The sequence below is a fragment of the Camelus ferus genome, chromosome 14, assembly GCF_009834535.1.
Source record: "Camelus ferus isolate YT-003-E chromosome 14, BCGSAC_Cfer_1.0, whole genome shotgun sequence".
Classification (NCBI taxonomy): domain Eukaryota; kingdom Metazoa; phylum Chordata; class Mammalia; order Artiodactyla; family Camelidae; genus Camelus; species Camelus ferus.
This window is the reverse complement of record NC_045709.1, coordinates 54,321,066-54,343,580: the sequence shown is the minus strand read 5'-3', so window position 1 is coordinate 54,343,580 and position 22,515 is coordinate 54,321,066. Positions and strand designations below refer to the sequence as shown.

Below are 22,515 nucleotides of genomic sequence, written 5' to 3'. Positions count from 1 at the left end.
AGTTACAGGTTTCAGCTTTTGCTTGTTAGTATGATCCAAAAGTTTCTGGGCATCTAAACAATGTTCCTCGTTGTATCCAAGTAACTAGGATGAATTTGGAGGTGTTGGCAGAGGAGAGTAGGAGAGTTCTGATCATTCCTCACTCAGTACTTGGGAGCTGGGGTTAGTGATGCAATAACTATAATTTGGAGATTTTGTGAGGAAGAAACACTGGACCATCATTATGCATCTGAAAAAGGGAGGAGTGAAAGATGCTCAAAGTTCTCAGGTTTGTTTTCATATTTTCCCACTAGAGTATGGTGTCAAAATCAAAGAACAGCTATACATTCATCTCTCCTAAACAAAATGAAAGCTACTAAAATGTATTTTAGTAAACTCAGTACCCCAAATATTTGCTGTCATGTTTTAAGATATTTGTTATAAGTTCAGACAGCACAGATAAATCAGCATCTGAACAGTAATGCTGAAAAGTTCTTTTGATGTTGACTTGCATTTGACACAATAACTGAATTGGGTGGTAATCATGACCGAACAGAAGATTCCAATATTGATTGCTCTTTTTAAAATATGGCAGATAGAGTCTGATTTACTAAGATACATATGTTTAAAACTTATTTTCTAATCCCATATCCATCCCTCTCTATTATGTAACAATTTAAATGACAGAGTCTTACTTTGCCTTTTTGTTTTCACTTTCCTTTGAGAATATTTTGATGGGTAGAGTAACAGTTCTTAGATTAGACTGAAAGCCTTTTCAGTATTGAAAACAATTTGCAGGCATTCACTCAGACCTGAGATAAGCAGAAATATAAACACCCATCTAATGAGAACAATTTCAAACATTTTAATTTTCAAAGTAAAGGCAGCAAATATAGAAAGATGCATATCGTAAAAACTTCTAAGTGGTTTATGATTGCATTTATCCTCTTCAGCTCAAGTGAAAAGTAATTTCAAAACCATCCCCCAAAATGTACTGAAAGTTTTTCACACTTGGACAATTCCAGCTGATGATCCTCAAACAGAAGAAACTTTTTGCTGAATAATCTTTTTAATGTACAGACTAATATAATTGAATTTACAATGATTAAAACTAATATATTCCATGCACACCAGTTTAAATACTAAATTACTCCAATTGACCAACACATAAGTATGAAATGTCAAAACTTACCTACAACCTGCTTCTGTAACCTGTTCAAAATAATTTGGAAGCACTTTTGAAATGCTGCATAGATATCATATACTTCCTTTTCTAAAGCTTTGCTATTTTCACACACAGCATAGATTAATTATTTCAAAGTGAGTTAAATAAAGTATTAATTACTTATATCTAACCATAAATAGAAAATGTATCTTAGTTTTAATAAAAATTGAAACTAACTATATCATGCCTAGTGTTTTAAACAGGGGAAAAATTGTAAAGGAATTAGCAACTACAATTCTGTATGATTTATGGGCATTTTCATTTTTAAAAGAAAGTTCCAATTAGCTCCAATAAAGACTACATTAGAAGAATAAAATTTTCCAAAAAACTGACAGCCTAACTCACTCATCTTATAAATATTTCTTCATCAGTGAGTCCTTACATTATAATAAAGGTCAATTACAACTAACTGTAACTTCTGCATTTACGAAAGAACAATTCTCTCCAACAATTTCAACTGTAAATGCAAAAACCTCTAAACAAGGGGTATTACAATTGGCAAAGACTGTTATGACGAAAAATATGCGCAGTCTGTGTGGATTAGAACATGTCTCTTAATCAAACTGAACCTGTTCAAAGTATTTAAAAACCAAAATTTTGAAAATAACTGCTTTGGAAATGAAATTAGAATAACCAAAAAGGTTTGAAAATTTTCCAGTGAAACAAGTCTCAGCAAAACCATAATAAGAGGGTTAGCTCCAAAAAACAGGTATATACAAAGGCATTTTAATTGTTACAGCTTTAACTGTTTTGAGCAATGTAGCCTCTAAGAAAACAAAGCCACAGCTTCAGTTGAGTTTCAAAAAAGAAGAGATGGATAAGAGAGAAAATAAATGTCAACTGACTCGAATACAAAATTCTAACTTTAGAGCTCATCTTAGAAAACTTAAATTCATTCAAGTTTAAGTTTGCTCCTTTGTTTAGTCCACTTTGTTTTCTTACTTTTAATATTAAAATAACTTTACTTATTAACTCCTAGGAAAGGGAGTGGCACAATCACAGTATAGCTGATCAAATTGTATTGATATAAACTATATATGTATATTATATATATGTAAAATGACAGATTGAAATAAAAATCGAAAGTCCAGATTTAGAATATGTAACAATTTGCAACTCTACATTTAACTATATATGCAATATAACATTACAGCAAGTTTACAATCAGTTAAATCTTGTTTTCTAACATATTTTTAAATATTTATTTACTCTAGAACTATGTTGCCAGAATATTCACACATGTAAATTTGGCTTTGGTCAATAGTTATTTGTTGCACAAGTAGATAAGATAGAATTGATAATATTGATTAGAGAAATGAACTCCTTAATTCACCACAATATTTAAGATGGCAACAATCACTGAAAATTAAGCAAAAATGTGGGATATATTGCTTGAATACTGCTCTGGAGAATAATAACATTATAGTTAGAAAGAAATTATTGGGGGGAGAGTATAGCTCAGTGGTTGAGTGCATGCTTAGCATGCACAGTATCCCTGGTTCAATCCCTAGGACCTCCATTAAAAATAAATAAATAAATAAATAAATAAATAAATAAATAAATAAATAAATAAATAAATAAAGCTAATTACCTACTCCCTGCCCTTAAAACAAAACAAAACAAAACAAAATATTTAAAGGTTTAAAAAAAGAAAGACATTATTAATGAGACTTAAGGAAAGCATGTTTACATATGATCAATCCTTTGGAAAGTTAGATGGTTTATAAGGCACTAGATGACATGTTTTTGTTACAGTTTTACATAAATATACTTTGTTTCACAAAGTTATGTATTTGCTATTATGGTGTGCATTGTAGTAATTTATTTTTTAATATGATGGATTTCTTTGAAAACCTGTTGAAGGTTATGTACCCTCCAAGTCAGTAAAACGAACACATGATCATGCACCAAAAATTGTGCATGTAATTTCAAAGACTTCCCAGATACAGTCACCCAGAACCTCCGCTGTGGTCCAGGACTCAGACCACCAAACCTCTATTCTTCTCAATGCATTACACACCTACACACCTACACAGACATTAGGTGAACAAACTGCATTTCCCCCCAGCTTTACTGACATATAACATTGTAAACATTTGAGGTGTACAACTTAATGCCTAGGTATATGTATATGTTGTGAAACGATTACCACAATAAGGTTAGTTAACACATCCATCACCTCACATAGCTCTGTGTGTGTGTGTGTGTGTGTGTGTGTGTGTGTGTGTGTGTGTTGTGAGAACATTTAGGACTTTCAGCAACTTTCAAACATACAGTACAGTATTATTAACTATAGTCACTATGCTGTACATGAGAACATTAGATCCCCAGAATGTACTCATCTTATATAACTGGAAGTTTAATAAACTTCATTTTGAAGCTATACAAGTTTGTTTCACCTAACAGAGAAAAATGTGCCTTTTTTCTACCTATATTCACATAGGCACTTGTAGTATTACTGGGAGAAAATTCAAAATAGTACTTTCACATCAGAGATTTTAAAAGTTACTTAGTTGGGACAACTAATGAGTACTAAAAATAAGCCCAATGTAATTTAACAAGAAAATACTTTAAGTGGGAAAATAAAAATTAATGCTAGGATTTCTAAACACGAAATAAATATATGCACTTTAACCTAACGAAATTAGGAAAATTCTAATTCAAAAAGTAGATGCCTAACAGAAAAATAAAATGGTATTTGTCATCTTATATACAATGTTAAACTTGTATTTAAGTTCAAGGAATTATAGTGAAATAAAGAAATAACTATTCCACAGGAGGACACATCATTTCAGTCCAATTTTAGTATGCAGTTCTCCTTATTAAACATCATCTATGAAATGGTCTTATTTATCATCTTATCTCATTAGATATTGTCTAGAGAGGCAATTTTGAAAAAGAAAAAAATTGTTAGGAGACTTTATTTTAGTCCAATTAGATTTGATACTTTAAATGATTATCTATCTGAGATAATCTTTTATTAAACAACTCTTCAGCTGTAGTGTATTTTGGGGTAAAGTTTTAATAACTTTCTTGTAATTAAAAATAGCATATGATATCAGAGACCAACAGTAATTAAAAGTAATCAAATTTAGTGAAATGTGTCCAAAATAAAGAGATCTGTACCTACTTTGTTAAGGAGTTATCAAATGATCTGCTGTATTCTACGTACAATGAAACAACGCTTATTATTAAAATATAGGCTGTGTCCTCTGCCTCATTTTCTGCTTTTGTAAAATGTATTGCTTGAGAAACAAGTCTTCAAAAAACAAGGCCTAAAAAAATCTACTACTCAGGGTGCCTTTGAGGATATTTAATTAAAATCTAATCCTGCATTCATTAAGGCTCACATAAATTAAGCTGTCATTCATAAGATTTATGGATTCTCATTTGCATATTGCATACAATTCATCAATTACTCAAGTATGAAAGGAGCACATTTCCCTTGGAGCTGCCTGCTACCCTGCCAACATTTGAAATGAGGGAAAGAGCAAGACTGTCAGGCATTCACACAAACTTTCTTCCAAATGTCTGCTCCTCGATTAATCTAATTTTCTAGCTAGTCCCTACAAGATATACCAACAGCCCTGGTGCATATTTCTATTATTTCTCCTGTCTTCGTCACCAAAATCTTCTAGTCGCTGAATACTTCTTCCTGTCTGAGTGATTATTATTTGTTTGCTAATGGTATAGCGTTGATGATTTCTTCTTATTAAAATATATTTGATGCATGCAAGCAAAATACAAAGAGGTAGGCTACACGTTTGTTGATTTTTTTTTTTTAACGTTATTATCTTGCCATCAATGATTAGACTATTTCATGTGTAATAAAAAGTTGAAAACGAGGGAATGGAATGGCAAGAGGTATTGTTCTGGGATATAGTTAGTAGAACTCACTTTTCAAAGAATCTTAACATTTCAAAAGAATATAAAACAAAGCCATAGAGTAAATCATTGATTGTATGTTCAAGGTAAAAACAGAATTCGGTCAGTCAGCTGCAGGTACGTGTTACTGCACTTTTTACAGTTCTAAGCAAAGTGGGAACCCAGATTAGTCTGTTTTCATTGTGCATAAAGCATACTGTGTTAATTCACTTGTCTTCTCCTGGGAGTAGATGTTAATTTCAGTGGCACAACTTGGAAGTAACAGTCCCTTCCAGAGCCTACTCTGGAAATATTCCAACAGGCATGTGATCAGGTGTGGGATTTAATGCAAAACACTCTTCCCGTCCAGCACTTCTGCAATTAAAATATATGAATGTATCGGCACTCTCAAAAATTACTGCTCCTGAAAACATACTGCCTCCTCTATGTCAATTAAATGAAAAAGCAGCAAAAAGTGACTGTCATAAAGCACTAATTTTCCATAGAGTACCTCTACTCTAGGACAAAAAGAAAGCATATTATTTCGTGTCAATATTCAGAAAATTGTATGTGGTAATATGACGGATTTTACCTTCCTGTGTAATACTTGACAAAACCGTGATCATATCTATTTGGAAACGCTTCCATAATTAGAACCCCAAATTGGAATGCACCAAATTAAAACCAAAGCATTATGAGGAGAGATGCCTGACGTCGTCAGCAAGGAGCAGCAGGAAATGAGTAACTCGCTCTGAGGGCTACACCAGCACAGGCATAGATGTTTTCATTTTGCAAGAGCTGTGCTTCAAAAGAGAAAAAAAGTGCATCAGCAGTAAAAACAGCTGTCACTAAACCCTTATAAGTACATCTAACAGAGAAGAAATAAATGCCTTTACAAATGTGACCAAAGAGATGAAATCATTAGCATGCTCGATTTATAAAATGACTTTCAAACCTGAAAGCAAACAGCAGACCAGCTCATGCTTTATATTCATTCAAGTTGGATGGTTCATCATAATTTCCAGAGATCCACGCCTGAGACACTCCTGGGTGTATTGTCTGCCTTTTAACTCTTGCATTCTCTGCATTTCAGTTTTCTCAGCATGAGCTGTCAGCTTTATTTTCTCCAAGTCATGTGTAATAGAAAAAGAACTGTCCTAGTCTATAATAATAAAGCTTATTTTATTTCTTCAATACAAACCACCTGTTCGGGTTTTGTTTTGTTATTGAGCTTTTTTTAAACTATGTAAATAAAATATGATAATTAGCTACCTTTCTTAATTTAATAGAACATGAATAAAGATCATAAGGTAGGCTTTATTTTCTTTATTTACTTTGTGCTATAAGATAATTCACCTCAGACTGATGAAGAAATTCTGAGTGAGAGAACACAAAAAGATCTAAGACTGATGGACAAGAAGGGAGAAAAATTCAACAGATCACCTAGGGCACTTCACTGAAATTGAAGATTTTGCATTAAACATTTGTACAGATAAGGTGAAACTGTTTCATGTCCCAGAGTGCAAATTTGGTTAGAATTAATTATTCCCCAAATGAATGTGCTTCTTTTTATTTCTCATACCCCTGTTTTGATTAATAATCAGGTCTAAAGTGGCATTTTTTAACCAAACCTCCCATTCTCAGCCACACACACAGAGATAAACAGAAAATACTGATAGATTAGAATGTCAAGAGGAACAGAAAAAAATCTAGGTTGGGTAAAATTTCATTTTGAGTATATAATTTTAAGAGATGATTATTTCAAAAGCCACATATAATAATTATTAAATAAGAAGACACTGCTCCTCTTTAGGAAAATTAAATACATTTTCAGGAAGAAAAGCATCAATATGGCAATAACCTTGACAAGAACCTTAGGTGATGATGGTCCATCACTAGTAATCAGGATTGATATCCATCAAATGAAGATATCACAAAACTATTCCCATGCCAACACCCCACTATTTATGTTACATCACTTAATATCATTTCAGTATTACTTAGGGCTTATGGAATCTATGCAAAACATAACACAGCACAATGAGAGACCTGTGGGCAGAAATTTTAGCACCAGTTAACAATAAAACAGGCACACATGAATTCAATAGTGTATTTATGTAAAATGATGAAATTTTCAGTCATGCTAGAAGAACATTAGGTGATTAGTAATATTCAATATGCAACAAAAATTACAGAACTTCCTAAAATTGTTTACAACAAGGCTTTAAAAAGCAGGAGAAATCTGATGGGTACCTGGGTTGCAGAAACATACACTGCTAGTTCCACCTTCATGTCTAAATGCTCTAGTTTAGCACTGTATCCTAAATCTAATAATATGGAATAGACATTTTATTGCTGGTCATCTCAAAAATCATCTTATCAAATTATTCTGGATCTGTGCATTACTTCTACAAAAGAACATATAGGATCAAAGATACCTCCTTACGGTACAATGAGGGTTGGCCTGTTTTACTGATTGTATCACGAGAGAAATAAAGGAATCAAAAGGTACCGAAGTTCCAAGGAATGGCAAGAGTCATCACCTGGGGGTGCCAGACTACTCTATTCTGTACAAACCTGTTCTCCAAAAGGAATCAAGTGTTAAAATTATTTACACATTTCTTTTTCCTAGGTCAAAAGTTAAGTACATAGAAGCAATAAAAACTTGCATAAAATGTATGTTTTCTATCACCTAAAAGACAAGTTGCCTAATTCTGAATGTTTGTAATAAGCACAGGGGTCATGCATGCAAAGTCAAAAAAAATCCATTCAAACGAGAAATGTTTACTTCTCTTGCACAATGTTGTCTACTTTAAATGTATCCCTTATGTTTGTATATATGATACATATCTGTCTACATGTAAAGGTGTTATAGGATAGCCATCTCAGCTAATTCTCATGGTTGTAACATTAACACTCAAATTGTAGACTCCAGTGTCAGAATCACTTGGGTTTAAAATACTGGGACATTATGAGAAAAGATGCTTAATTCAACTGGATGCCCTCTTGTAAGAAACTGAGCCCTAAATTCCTCAAAATTACTTCTTTACAAAGAGAAAAATGCACAGCTTCATTGTTGAGACGTTATTGTGAAGATCAGATAGAAAGATTAATTTTAGCTCTTAGAATTCCAAGGATTCTTCTGAGGTAATCTCAGAACTCTTCCTTTCTCATGGTTCCTCCCTAAAATTGTCAACTCATAATTGACCTTGTAGTCAACTACAATCTCCAAATAATTTTCACACATAATATTGATAAATAAACCATTTTGAACTCTCTCTGTACAGGATCTTACATTCACTCTATGAAAAGTATGTTCCCTGTATTTGATCTACTGTGCCATTCTGCCAAGACTTTGGTGATCTTGATTCCACCATTATCCACCGCTTCATCCAGGCTCAAGAATCTGAAAGACTACTTTTCGAATTGACCTTGAATTTTTCATGAAATGCATCAGCTCTATTTCAAGGGTTCTATGCAACTGATGCCTCCTCTCCATTGTCTCTTCTACTGCCCTAGTTCAACCTTTAGTTTAATTACCCTTCTTGTTGGCTGAAAAAGCCATCAGTTAGCTCCCTCTACTCTAGAGCAGAGGTCAGCAAATCACAGTCTGCAAGCCAAGTCTTGCCTACCTGTTTACATAGACACAGTTTTATGGGAACACCGCCACGTTCATTTGTTTATGTATTTTCTGTGGCTGCTGTGGCACCACGATGGCAAAGTTGAACAGTTGCAACAGGGACCATATGGCTCACAAAGTTATCATATTTACCATCCAGGCCCTTCCAGAAACACCTTACCAACCACTCACCTACAGGGTATTTCCAAACCTCCTAGCATGACACTGAAATCTCATTATTGTCTGATCCCAAGCTTCTATTTTAGTATCTTCTTTTACTAATTCCTTCTCTTTATTTCCCCTGATATCCGCCACCTCTCTATACTGCCCCATATCATTTTCTCTAACTGGAACTCCTTCCCCAGTATCACCTCCAGAATAAATTCTAAACATACAGCAAGGTCCTTCAAAAAGAAAAGACTGTTCAGAAATAATAAAGGGAAAACAATATATCATATATGTGCCTATATTTTATTTTAACTTTTTGCTGCTATTTGATATATTTATTCTTTGGACTTTGAGAACTTTGAGAACTTTAACACAGCACTAGTACATATTAAGAGTTAATTGAAATTTTTTTTTTACCAGAAAGTAATTTGGACAGCACCAGGGAGCAAGAGCTCCTGAAATGCATAAATATTACCAAATAGTCAATCACAGTACCCCAGTGGGTTGGTTACTTCCTGGAAGTAAGCGGGTCACTTCGTAGTTTTACATTATAAAGTTGGCATTTTATTAATGACAGCATTTTGCAAAATTATTCATCTGTCATCATAAAGAATTCATCATATTCCCTTAAAATGAATATATTATATTCCATAAAAATGCTTATGAATTCTGAGTCCATAAAAATTATTTTTATATAAGTTAATTAAAGTACACCCATAAAAGCTTAAAAAAAATAAATAAAAGACCCTTGAATATATATCCCTTCTTACCTGCAAAGGGCATTCCTCAGATGGGACCCAGGGGCCTGAAAGGGTTAGTGTTATTCACCAAACAGTTCCCTTATTCTATAAGTAGTTTAAACTCTGAAGGAAAAATATCCAACTATTTTGACTTCCCATAAAGTAATCCACTGCAAAAATTTACCCTTTAAAAAATATTTTTTACAACCCATCTTTTTTAAATAACACAACAGAATATAAATTTGCTTTAGATCATGACAAGTATTTGAGTCAGATCGTGGTCATCAGTGAGGTTAAAGGCTTCCTGCATGCCATTTTTTGGCAGCTGCAAATGATGGCTGGTTATTTCCCATCTCACTTTTTATTAAAAGGTCATATAAAATGCTTTAAAAGTCTATCTTCATGATACTAGCCCCCAGAAAGCATTCAACTGCATCAAAAGAGTAAAGGAGAAAGATGGAGTCAAGTCCATATTCATGCTTCCTCTTTTTTCAATAGTTAGCCTTCAAGTATACACAGAATAGAAAAATAAGATAAGAGGATTAGATCAGTGACAGTATGCTGTCTTAACAGATCTGATGCCCACGAGTACCTTCATTCACTTAATAAATTCTTAACATTTGTCGTGCGTGATGTGTCCTGTCTCCTGGGCTCTGCTCTGCAGTGTACAAAGTTGAATCAGACGTGACTCCTGTTTTCTTAAGAGAGTAAGTAAAGTAGAAAGTGTGTCTGTGGATTACTATAACATCATACACAATGTGATAAACACCACTTTTTAAAGTTAAGAGAAAGGTTAGAGGTCAGAAAAGAAAACTAAGGGGCGTGAGAAACCTTCAGTCTTCCTGAAGGAGGTGGCACTTGAAGCAGCTCTGGAACAGAAGGGGGACTTGGAATTGTGCACCTTGGCAGGAGGGGTTGGATGGAGAAGGTGCGCTTCTGGCACAGGAACAGACAACAGCAGAGGCACACAAACCACAGGCTGCAGACGTTTTATGAGCAACCACAAGTAGCTTAGGTTAGTGAAGACATTTAAACTGGAGAAGTAAGAGATCAATCTAGAAGTAGTTTGGAAACAATTCACAAAAAGCTTGAAATATTTTTTTTTAAAAAGAATCACTTTTACTCTTACAACTGAACAGTAACTACTGAAGAGTTTTTAGGTTCATTTATTTTACCATTATTAGTTAGTTTTTAATATAAATGGAGAGACTATGGGCAAGGAGACCACTGAGAAGAATCATTTGTTCTGAAATCTAAGATGTCCCAAAATGCATCAGCAATATTACAAGCTAGAGACAACAGGAATGGTGAAGTTGGGAGTATATGAGACAAAGAGGTGGAGAACTTATAATCAACAATGCTTGATAGAATAGTTTATGCAATGTACAATTCAAGAGAAAGAAGGCTCTCTGTTAATAATAACTGAAAATACGAGAGCTTTGGCTGAAATAAAAATCATCCCCTTGGAAAAAGAAGGAGGGACAAAGATGAAACTGAAGATAAGTTTTGAATATATTTTGGTCATGGAATTTATATGTGATGTTCATCAAGTAATTGAACACGTCCTACTAGTGCTCGGCAGAGAGATGGACATATAGTTGGAAGTCATTTGCACAGAGATAACAATTCAAATCACAAGTTCTTTGATACTTTAAGAAAGAAGAGTTCTTGATTATCCCAATATGCTTGAAGGGTTTGATATTTATGCATCAGTAAAGTCAATTGCCATGGAAGTGATTCTCCAATGAAGAGTACCCTTCCATCAATGTAAATCTCAACCTTGAGAGACATAGGTAGAATGGGGTATTTAAGACACAGGGAAGTGAGATGGGAGTTTTGTCCCACACTCCCTCCAACTTCAGCAGTCTGATAAATAGTTTCTTAGTGAAAAAAAAAAACAAAACAAAACAACAACACATTTACAATATTAGTTGAGGGACAGAATTCAGGGAAGAGGAGATCAGAATGATAGGATGGAAACCAGCATAAGGAAAATTTTAAAAGAAAATTATCAAATGCTGGAGAAAGATAAAAAAAAAAACCCAGAAAGTTTAACAAGATAAGAATTGAGACAATCTGGCAACTAGAAGGTTTCTGGTTCCTTTCAGGGGAAGCTGACAAATTTCAATAGAATTTTTGTAGAAGCCAACATACAAGAAGTTGTAGAGTGTGTCAGAGATGGAAGAGAAGGGTGAGTTGATGACAAATACAATTACAAGAAATGGGTCAATGAAAAGAGGAAATTATCATGGCGAGAGGTGTGAACAGTGTTTAAGGGAGATGAACATGTATCTAGAACAACACTGTCCAATAAAAATGTAATGCAAACCCCATAGGACATTTTACATTCTTCAGGAATGAGCTTAAAAAATTTGAAATTAAATTAATAAAATGCCACTTAACTCAATATATCCAAGATGTTATCTTTCACCGTGTAACTGATATGAAAATGATTGGGATATTTCACATTCTTTTTTCCTATTATCTTTTCTAGATCTGATTTGTTCACTGCAGTTACAGCATACCTCAATTTGGATTATTGACATTTTAAGTGCTCAAGAGTCACATGAGGGTAGAGGCCACTGTGCTGGACAGGACAGCTCCAGAAATAGGGAACTCTAAGCCAGGAATGGCTTTTGAAGTTGTCATTTGACTATTAAGTTTGATTTGCTGGCTGGTAAGAACTACTATGAGTGTATTTATTTTCTCTCTCTCTCTTTTTCTTTTTTGTCATTAAATTCAAAAAGAAACAATAAAGAGGATGTTTGAACTGGGGATCACAGAATACTGTTCAAACTTCTCTATGTAAGTAACCAAGAATAACTAACTGTTTGAGATGAGAACTTAAACTAAGACACTTTGAAGCTAATCACATGAGCTTTGAAAGATACAGTGTAAAAAAGTTAAAAGTAGGAAACACTTCCAGGATTCCTGAAGTAAAAGACACATTATAAACAGAAGACTAAAATTGGTTGGAGAATTTCAAAACCATTCCTCATGAAATCATAATTATATCAACTTGTGCAAATAAAAGGTCAAGAACTTTCCAAATAATTGCATCCAGACATTGTCTCATTAGCTAGAATCCCACACGCAAAAGTAATTCAGCATCTATTGGATTTATCCTTTGCTCACTTTATTTTCTTGAGACTGATGAAGACAGCCAGATCACACATCTGGCATATCTTCTTCAAGCCTTTTTTTTTTTTTTTTTCACTACTACATCAAATAAGAATAATTTCAAATACTACACTCTTTTACCAATCAAAAAGGAATTCATTGGGAAAAGAAACCTACATTATTTTAAGAATGTTTTCCTTTAGCAAGTATTTTTCTTTACAAACTATGTATACCATTTTATTAGCAGTTAAAACTAAGCAATAATACAGCATATTGAATGAAAATTTAGACACTTTAGAATGTAGATATTGTCTTAATTTTTTTTTAAATGCAGAGAAAGAAAACTCCAGGCTACTTTTAAAGAAAATCGCTCTGTAAAGTTCTCGTTTATTTATAGCACATGAGTGTACTTGAAAGAAAATCTGTGTTTATGCTAAGACAATTCAAAGTGGTGGAGCAAGTCTCGAAGAGTTAGATGATATATATGTAAAAGCATCAAGAGTAAAGCTGGATGACATATAACTACTGCCTCATGTGTACATTTAATATCTCCCAGCAGCCACTTCTCAGTATGTAATAATCTCAAAGGGAAATGTTACTGGAATCTCCGTATAGTGATCACATCGTCACACGACAGTATCGTGTGTAACGTGTGGTCCTTTCTCACACTGAAGGACATAAATTAAAACACTGATTTAAGTATTCTATTCAATATTTTCAAAATTATTTAAAAACAAAAGCCATTTTTACCTGCCATTTGTCTTTTATATGTAAATGAATTATACTGCTTCTTATTTCACAGGACTAAGGATAATATGAAATGGCCCGCAGTAGCATGGTGGTAATACATTCTCAAAATAAAGCCTGAGTTAGGGGGAGTGAGTGTATAGCTCAGTGGTAAGGCGTGTGCTTAGCATGCACAGGGTCTTAGGTTCAATCCCCAGTACCTGCATATAAATAAATAAATAAATACCTAATTATCTCCCTCCCAACATAAAATAAAATAAATAAATTAACTTAAAAAAATTTAGTGGGGGTTAGTTTTCTTACAAAAAGCTAAGATGGACTATTGCAAATTGGAAGAGAAAGGGAATATATCCCTCTCTCTGTTTTGGTTTTTTTTTTTTTTGAATTTATACATCCCTCTCTTCTTAATGCAGATGCTACTTTTCTTCCATTTTCTTGTAAAGTTGACTTCCTACGTAAATATTACCTTTCAACCTAAGTTCAAACAGGTTCCTTGAAACAATAGCTATAGCACAGTTGACCCACCCTTCTACTGTACCAAATACCAAGCATATGGAGGGCATTCAATTATTGATTTTTGTTTTGATTATTGGAAGGAAAAAAGAAAGATGGAAATGCCCACAAGGAAGTGCCTTATCAGGTGATGCTAAGTAAGGACAGACTGGCAGAAAAAAACACTGATCAAACAAGAATTTTGTTAATCTCACTGCTTTTCTAGGAATAGACTTCAATTCTAATTATGTCTCATCACTAGAGGGAAGTTTCTAAAGAAAAAAGAAATTGAGACACTTTATTAGGAGAAAATCCACAGTTTACTTGTTTATTTGATTTAATACTTTAGTTTCACTTCTCAGTTGAAAAGAATAAAAAATATAACAAAAATATATTCCTTCAAAATGCTTGATAAAAGAAATGATTCATCTAAAATATATCAGAGATTATTTTGTTTGCTAAATTTTAAATGTGAGTTAATTCTATTAACATACTTAAATCTATAAAAATAAAATTATTTAACAAATACAAAGGGTAAAGATGGAAAATGAATAATTATCTTTCCCAAATCCCTTTAGAAAAGTAACATTTCTTCCATTATTTTCTAGGCTATTCTGGCACGTATAAGCCACTTAGCCAAAGAATGAAACAGAAAATAATCTCATCTCTTAGAAAATAATACCTAAGCATAATCACTTAAAATGGGGAAAATGGTAATACAGCCTAATGGATCCATTGGAAACCAAGTTCTTACCAATAATCTATGGAAATTCAACTACTAAAAATAAATGAGTATTTTCCTCAGTTAAGCTTCCCAGTATCAATGGTCATTACTAGACTTCCATTCTTCTCATTTCTCCAAAGAGCATACTAACATTGAAATTGTAAGAAGCAAAATGTTCTAATCACTGTCAAGCACAAACTTGATTAGTTGGTTTAACATGAGATATTCCTAAAATTTATTCACGATTTTAAAACCGAAGCTCTACATTTAACAGTATTTACTCCATTGGAAAAGAACAAAAAAAAAAAAAATGCAAACAAATATTTTACTTTCAGTTCTCTCAGACAATCAGAGTTGACAGACAATGAAGAACAAAAATATATTTTACAATTACTAAAGGTGTTTGTTTCTACTCCCTTTCCAGAATTGCTGACTCTCCCAAAGGTCACCTTGGTTTAAATATCTCAATATCATTACCTTTTTCGTCTTGTACTTTTTTCCTAAAAACCTGGAAATAGCTTTCTTGTTACTCAGAAGATTTTCTAAAGGTCAGTACGCAGAGGGATCAGTCTGTAAAACTCTTAAATAAGTAGGTTGTGCCTTCACTTTTTGTCTTGTTCTTACTTAGTTAGCATCTCCTCTCTAAAGGTATTTTAATACTTTTTACTCCATGTGTTATTTCTTCAAAGATATTTATGAAGCTTATGGCAAAGTTCCTTCCCCTGAAGTCACAAAACAAATGTATTTTGAGGGCCAAAATACTGACTTCTTGATTGGACAACCCTTTAAATTAAACCACCATTACTGAGGTCTTGATATTTGCACACTCATCTGCTTGACAAAGTAATGAGTTTTCGGTTGCATGGAAAGCAAGATATACATCCCATAAGATAGAAGTTAAGCAAGAATACACAGGACACTTGGTTCAGTGGCAAGATTATTGACAAACTTAGGGTCATGTGAATGTAAAAAGGAGGACAAATCACTAGAAGCAGGAATAATCAGAAACGTCTTTATGGACCCCCAAACAGAGCAGACTCTAAATATGTGGAACAGATTGGAGAGAAAAGCCAGGGCCACCAATAGAGTTAAGACATGAGGGTGGAAATCATGACAGGATATTTGAGAACCAGCGACAAGACTGCCTGGCGTGCCTCAAATCAAGGGTTGCTCTTAGGATTGTTATAGACAAGCAACCAGATATTTTGCTGAGTTTACTTTTTAGTATAATTCTTCCAAGAACTCTGTGAGGCAGATATGGCTTTTCTTGTAGGTAAGATTATGAAGAGCATTTAAGTATCTTGCTCAAGTCTCCTCAGCTGGAAAATGGCAAAACCCAGGAGTGAAACTTACTTGGAAGACATTCTATGCCAGGTAAGAGAGGTGGGTCTTAATTCCTTAGGGAATTGGCAATTCCTAACTATCTTTAAACAGTCTTGATGACTATAAAATCAGCATTTTGAGGAATATTGACATGGATGTTTAAACTTTAAACTGTTTTCTAATATATTCATGTTAGCAAAAGAGAAAATCATATTTAAAAAGACCTTTTTGAGTCTCTTTCAAATAAAATGATTCAATTATTGTGCAGTTCTATTTCTTTCTATGTGATCTCAGCTTCTCCTAATTTTGTCAGGAGTCAACTAGTATACAGACAGATTTTAACAGGCTGTTAGAAGTCTACCAAACCTTGGAAAGTAAAAGAGAAAACATAACAAAGGAACCACGTGCCCCTTTTTCCTTCTTCTCACTTTCAAAGCACAACAGTAAAGAGGATGGATAAGGTATGAGTGGGAAAATGTTATTATCCTGACATCTGGTGAAAATCTCACTTTGCTAAAAGTATTGCAGTTAATAAATGTATTTGTTGCAGTGACAGATTTCCCCCCTAAGTGGTAGAAAAAGCAACACTGAAAAATTGAACACTTGATGATCTGGAAATGATCATCTTTGGATAAATTGACCACCACATTATATATTTTATTTAGCATGAAATTTAGAAATTTGGAAGAGAATGAAGTACAGTATCCAAAACAAGGCACCTGAAACTCTCACCATGCTCTACGTCAGATAGCTCATGCCGGATAGATTTTAAGAAAGGCACAGACAAACTAGAAAGCATCCAATGAGGTGAGATCTGAAAGCTATGACTGAGAAAACGCTGAGTGGCTGACGTGTTGCCTGGAGGGCAGGAGAGCCAGGAGAAGCAACTTGTCTGTCTTCAAACATCTAGAAGATCACCATGCTCATGAGAGATTCGTGTGGCCCTTCCAAATAGGAACAAGGAGCAAACAGATCCTTCCCTTCCCATTTACTCAAGAAAGCAAAAGCATTTTCACTTAATGTAGACAAATAATAAGGATATGCTCAGAATATTCAGTCACGGATTTAATAACTACCTTTGAAGGAAACAGCACATGGGTGACCATTAGGCTTGAGGTTTAAGTAACTTTTATGAAAAGTATAAATCAAATTTTGTGAGAACCCACGCAAAAAAGAAAGGGGCTTTTCTGACTTTTTTCTTAAGGTTATTACAAGATATTGAGTATAGTTCCTTGTGCTGTACAGATGAAACTTGGTTTTTTATCTATTTTTACGTATTGTGGCTAACATTGGCAAATCTCAAACTCCCGAACGTATCCCTTCCCAGCCCCTTTCCCCAGTAACCATAAGACTGCTTACTATGTCTGCGAGTCTGTTTCTGTTGTGCAGATGAGTTCATTAGTGTCCTCCTTTTTTCTTTTTTTTTTTAGGTTCCACATATGAGTGATATCATATCTCTGATTATTTTTAAATGCTTGAAGCAGCACACATTAAAAGTGTAGGTAAGTCATATTCTTTTTCATTATAGATTACTACAAGACACTGAATATAGTATGCTGTGCTGTACAGAAGGTTTGTCTTTTATCTATTTTATATATAGTAGTTTATATTTGCAAATCTCGAACTCGCAATTTACCCCTTGCCACCTCCTTCCCCCTGGTAACCATAAATTTGTGTGTATATATATACACACACATATACATAATTGAAACTTTAAAGTCTACATTAGAAATTGACACATTGTAAGTGACTATACGTCAATTAGAAAAATTTTTAATAAAAATAAAAAGCATCCCAAGGAAAAAGAGGTGTAGGTAAGTTCAAGCAAACTCCAGAATTTTTCTCTCTATATTTTCCACCAATTTTGTGTTTGGAGTCAACCATGAATTATATGAGCAACCAAACAAGGTTTGGTTAAAATAAGTACTGAGAATCAGAGACTATGTTTATTCATTTACTTTTGGCAAATCAACATCCCTGAATCTGTATGTATTTATATATATGGTGATTATACCATCTGCATGACAGATTGAGATGAATATCAAATTAAATCACATTCATCCAATTAGGTTATGAACTCTATGGCATTGACTCCTATGAAAGATTGTTTCCAGTAGCTTTATTTTTTTTCAAGATAAGTCTCTGTCCAGTATTTATTTCCACAAATCTCTGAGTTATTAAAAAATTTATCTGTCCCCACTACAGTTTACCTCTTCTTTTTTTTTTCTTCTAGTTCTGCTACGGGTTCATTATCATGAGAACATACGTAATAGGCACACAAATGCCGACGAAAAATGAATGTCCTGTGGAAAGTGGCATCTCCAAAAGATAATTATCATACGAACTTCAGTACGCATGTCAGAAGATCTGACCTCACAGTACCAAAGGGAAGAAAAGCAATAATTTCTTGCTACTTGGTAAATATGCAAATTGCAGTATGCTATCATAAGATATAAATCCTAATGGATGTCTAAATCGCAGTGGCATGGCACACAAGGCTGGATGAAACATAGCTTTATAGATTTCAGATTTCCACCAACAAATCTGTTTCATTCAAATGTCATCCAGATTAAGAAATAATTCGGTATGAAAATTCCCTGGAGAACCAATCATCAAGTAAATGCAAGATCATACAATCTTGCATAGCTGTGTGAATCTTTGCCCCAAAGATAAGTTTTACAAAGGGAGTGATTCACCAGCCTGGGCACAGCTACACTGAAAACTGCCATTAACTAAACAAAACAGGGTGCCCACTCTCAAGAAAAACAGCAGGCTCTCTAATGTCTTGCAGGGAAAATAAGGAGATTGCCATGTTCCTTTACCACATCCCAAAACACTAGAATCATTCATACTTACAACTTGACAGCTTTTATTTATACTTAATAATTTAACAACTAAGACAGTATCTTAAAAAGTAGTTATGACATCGTAAGTGACATCATTGACAAGGAACTTTCTTCCTGGATGAAAAGGAAACTCACAGACAGAGATGAAAGACAGAGTAAAGGTTAAGTCCTTCCCTTTATGGATGAGAATGTGGAAATTCAGAGTTGAAGAATACAAAAAATCAATTATACTTGGGTTTTCATTGGTCTCTGATACAGCGAGCTCACTAGAATTTGCTTTAAAAATACAGCCCTAAAAGATGGCATAATGATTTCAGTAAGATGAAATCCACCACAAAAATTCCCAAGACTCCAGTACAACCTTACTACTAAAGGCCTGCTTGATTTTTGTTTTGGTTTGGTTTGGGGGTGGGGAGGTAATTAGGTTTGTTTCTTTGTTTGTTTGTTTGTTTGAATGGCAGTACTGGGGACTGAACCCAGGACCTCCTGCTTGCTAATCAGGTTCTCTACCACTGAACTATACCCTCCTCCTTCCCAATCTTTGGAATTCTCTTAAACCTCTGTAACACCAACAACTCATTCGTTGTTCTGTCCATCTTTAGCATCTCAGATAAAAGAAATGGTAAAAGAAACTCCACAGTATCTGCAGATTAGCTCTGTTACATAATCAAGCCTTTGACTGGCTGATGTCAACCTTGATTGGTTGTTCATGTAACTTTATAAAAGTTTCTAAGTTCCTTCACAAAAGCAGTAAGAGTCCTCTCACATTCCCGCTAACTACAGACTAAAGCTATGTCAATGTAGAGCCAACCGACTCATTTAAGTGTATTTTAAGATATACCATAAATATAGTGTAGCAAATATTTCTTCCCAAAAAGATTCAGCTTGATGGAGTACACATTTCTCCAGTAACACATGTGCATTGAGAAATTATATATGCAACTGTAAATGCTATTTTTGCATTTCTCTATGTATATATTATACTTGTATATATGAATAACTATATGATACATAATATCTACTTTATATGGTAATTAGCTTTTATAGAAAAACATTACCTATAGTTCAAAATACTTATAGAGATGAGGTTTAAAACTAAATAGTGTGATAATCGATTTCTTGAATATGTGTAAGCACATTTGACCATCCTTTATTATTGGATTACTGCATTCTGTTGATTCTTATTTTGTGGTAGGCTTTATTCCTTTGATAACTATGTAAGTTTAAAAAGCTAAAACTCTAAACTGTTCTTAGAAACAATGAACAGTATGTATATGTAAATTTTTAAAAATATGTGCAGTAGATTGTATATATGTATTTACATGCAATATGTTACATATGTGCAGTCAAACTGTATCCATTTTACCTAATAAAAGTGAAAACTGAAAAAAAAACCTAAATGGTGTGATTTTGGTCAATATACTGTATACAATTAATAAGTAAGAATTATTAGAGTCAAGCTTCCCTGCTGAAAAAGTGCTTATGCCCAAGTTGGCCTGCATACAAGGATGCCCCAGGAGGTTCTGGGAGTTTCTTCAGTACTTGTGTGGTTAAGATAAATTCAGGTGCTATATTCACCTTGAGATTGTCTCTCCTGTGTCCACGGAAAGAAAGAGGGAAATTTAAATTCTGCCTTCCAAGCCTCATTTCCCTGAGGATTCTCATTGAATTATATCCTAATAGGCCCTTGTATGGCACTACAGCAACTTTCTCAGAGCCAAGAATCTGTTAAGTATTTCAGGTAAGAATTTCAAGACCACCCGGTCAACCATCACATTCCTGAGGTGTTAGAAAAGGTCCCCGTCCAGTAAACCAACCAGCTATTCTGGGGAGTAGAGAAAAGTAATAGGGAGAACTTTTGGGGAACAGCCTGGTGAGACTCCACTATAAAAAGATTAAGTAAATCTAGGATATCTTGGTCATCCAAATTAAACTTCAAATTTAGTACTGACCAGCCAGCTTGACACAGGCTTTGGTACAGATTAGCGTGAGTAAGTCATATTCCGTTGATGGAATCTCAAAAAGAAAGAAAGAAAGAAAGGTCATAAAACAATATGGAGGTAGAAAAATGAAGTACACTCTGAAGCAGGCTAGCAATGTCATCACTTAGCAAAGTATGGCAGGAGACAAGGAAAGGATCATGGAGTATAACTTTGGGACCATGCACTGAAGGGCAAAAGTCGATCACTGTAAGTAGCTAGTAAAAGATTTCCGAGATTTTTTTTTTAACATACAATGGAATACTGCTCAGCCATAAAAAAATTAAATAATGGCATTTGCAGCAACATGGATGGATCTCAATATCATCATTGTAAGTGAAGTGAGCCAGAAAGAGAAAGAAAAATACCATATGATACCATTCATACGTGGAATCTTAAAAAAGAAAGACAAAGAAAAAGAAGAAGAAAACACTACTACACTAACGAATTTATCTACAAAACAGACTTACAGGCATCGTAAACAAACTATGGCAACTAGGGGAAAGGGAGTAAGAAGGGATAATAATTGGGAGTTTAAGATTTGCAAATATGAACTACTACATATAAAATAGATGAAAAAACAAGTTTCTTCTGTACAGCACAGGGAACTATATTTAGTAACTTGTAGTAACATATAATGAAAAAGAATATGAAAACGAATACATGTATGTATATGTAAGACTGAAACATTGTGCTGTATACCAGAAATTGACACATTGTAATTGACTATGCTTCAATTAAAAAAAAAAAAGATTTTTGAGAAGAAAAAGCACTTGAGGATCATTTACAGATGAAGAAAGAGAAGTTCAGCCTCTTCATTTTAAACAGGGAAATCTACCTGGGGGAAACCAGGAGGGGCTGCTCGCCCCATTAGGATGATGACCCTGGAGCTGTTCTCCCGTCATCCCCAGCATTTACCATTGCAGTCAGTGTGGGAGAGCCATTGGATGAAGATCAGTAGATTTCTCTCCATCTACTGCAACAGCATCCCTCACTCTCAGCTCCTTGATGTCTTTGCCTTGTGCAAACTGATTAGAAATATGCCTCTCATATTTTCAAAGACCAGTGTCTTTTATTAGCTAAATAATAAGGCAAACACTTCAAAAACACACGAGATATTTCCTTAGCTAATGTGCAGTTCTTCGCAGCATCATTAAATTTCATTAATTCATCTTTATTTTACCTGAAATGTGAACATGACAAAAACTAGAATAACAAATTACTTTAAATATTTTCTGTTTGTTTTTTCTGTTCACCAATCCAAAATCCAAACATCTACACATGGTGCAAAATATCAAGACTTCAATTAGCCTAAAAATGTATAATGACTAATTTCTATTGAACGTATAATTTTAGAACACATTTTTAGATTTGATTTCAGAGTTTGTCAATAAAAAGTTGAACACATCAGATAAAAGCTATGTGAATCCACCAAATGAATGATGGGAAATTCTGTAAATGCCAGCACTTTTGCACAGTGCTGATCATAAAGGACTCTCTCAATAAATATAAACTACTACTATTATTATTATTTTCACAACTTTTCCTCATGTGTCTTGCTTTCAGTTGAGAACATTCCAAGAATGTCTTTTTTTTTTTTTTAATTGAAGTATAGTCAGTTACAATGTGTCTATTTCTGGTGTACAGCATAATGCTTCATTCATACATATACATACATATATTTGTTTT

The 22,515-nt window shown here is 33.9% G+C and overlaps 1 protein-coding gene across 1 annotated transcript in view; it reads right to left on the bottom strand.

Moving 5' to 3' along the window:
• Positions 1 to 22,515, bottom strand: part of DACH1 (dachshund family transcription factor 1) — a 397,183-nt gene that overhangs the window by 262,516 nt on the left and 112,152 nt on the right.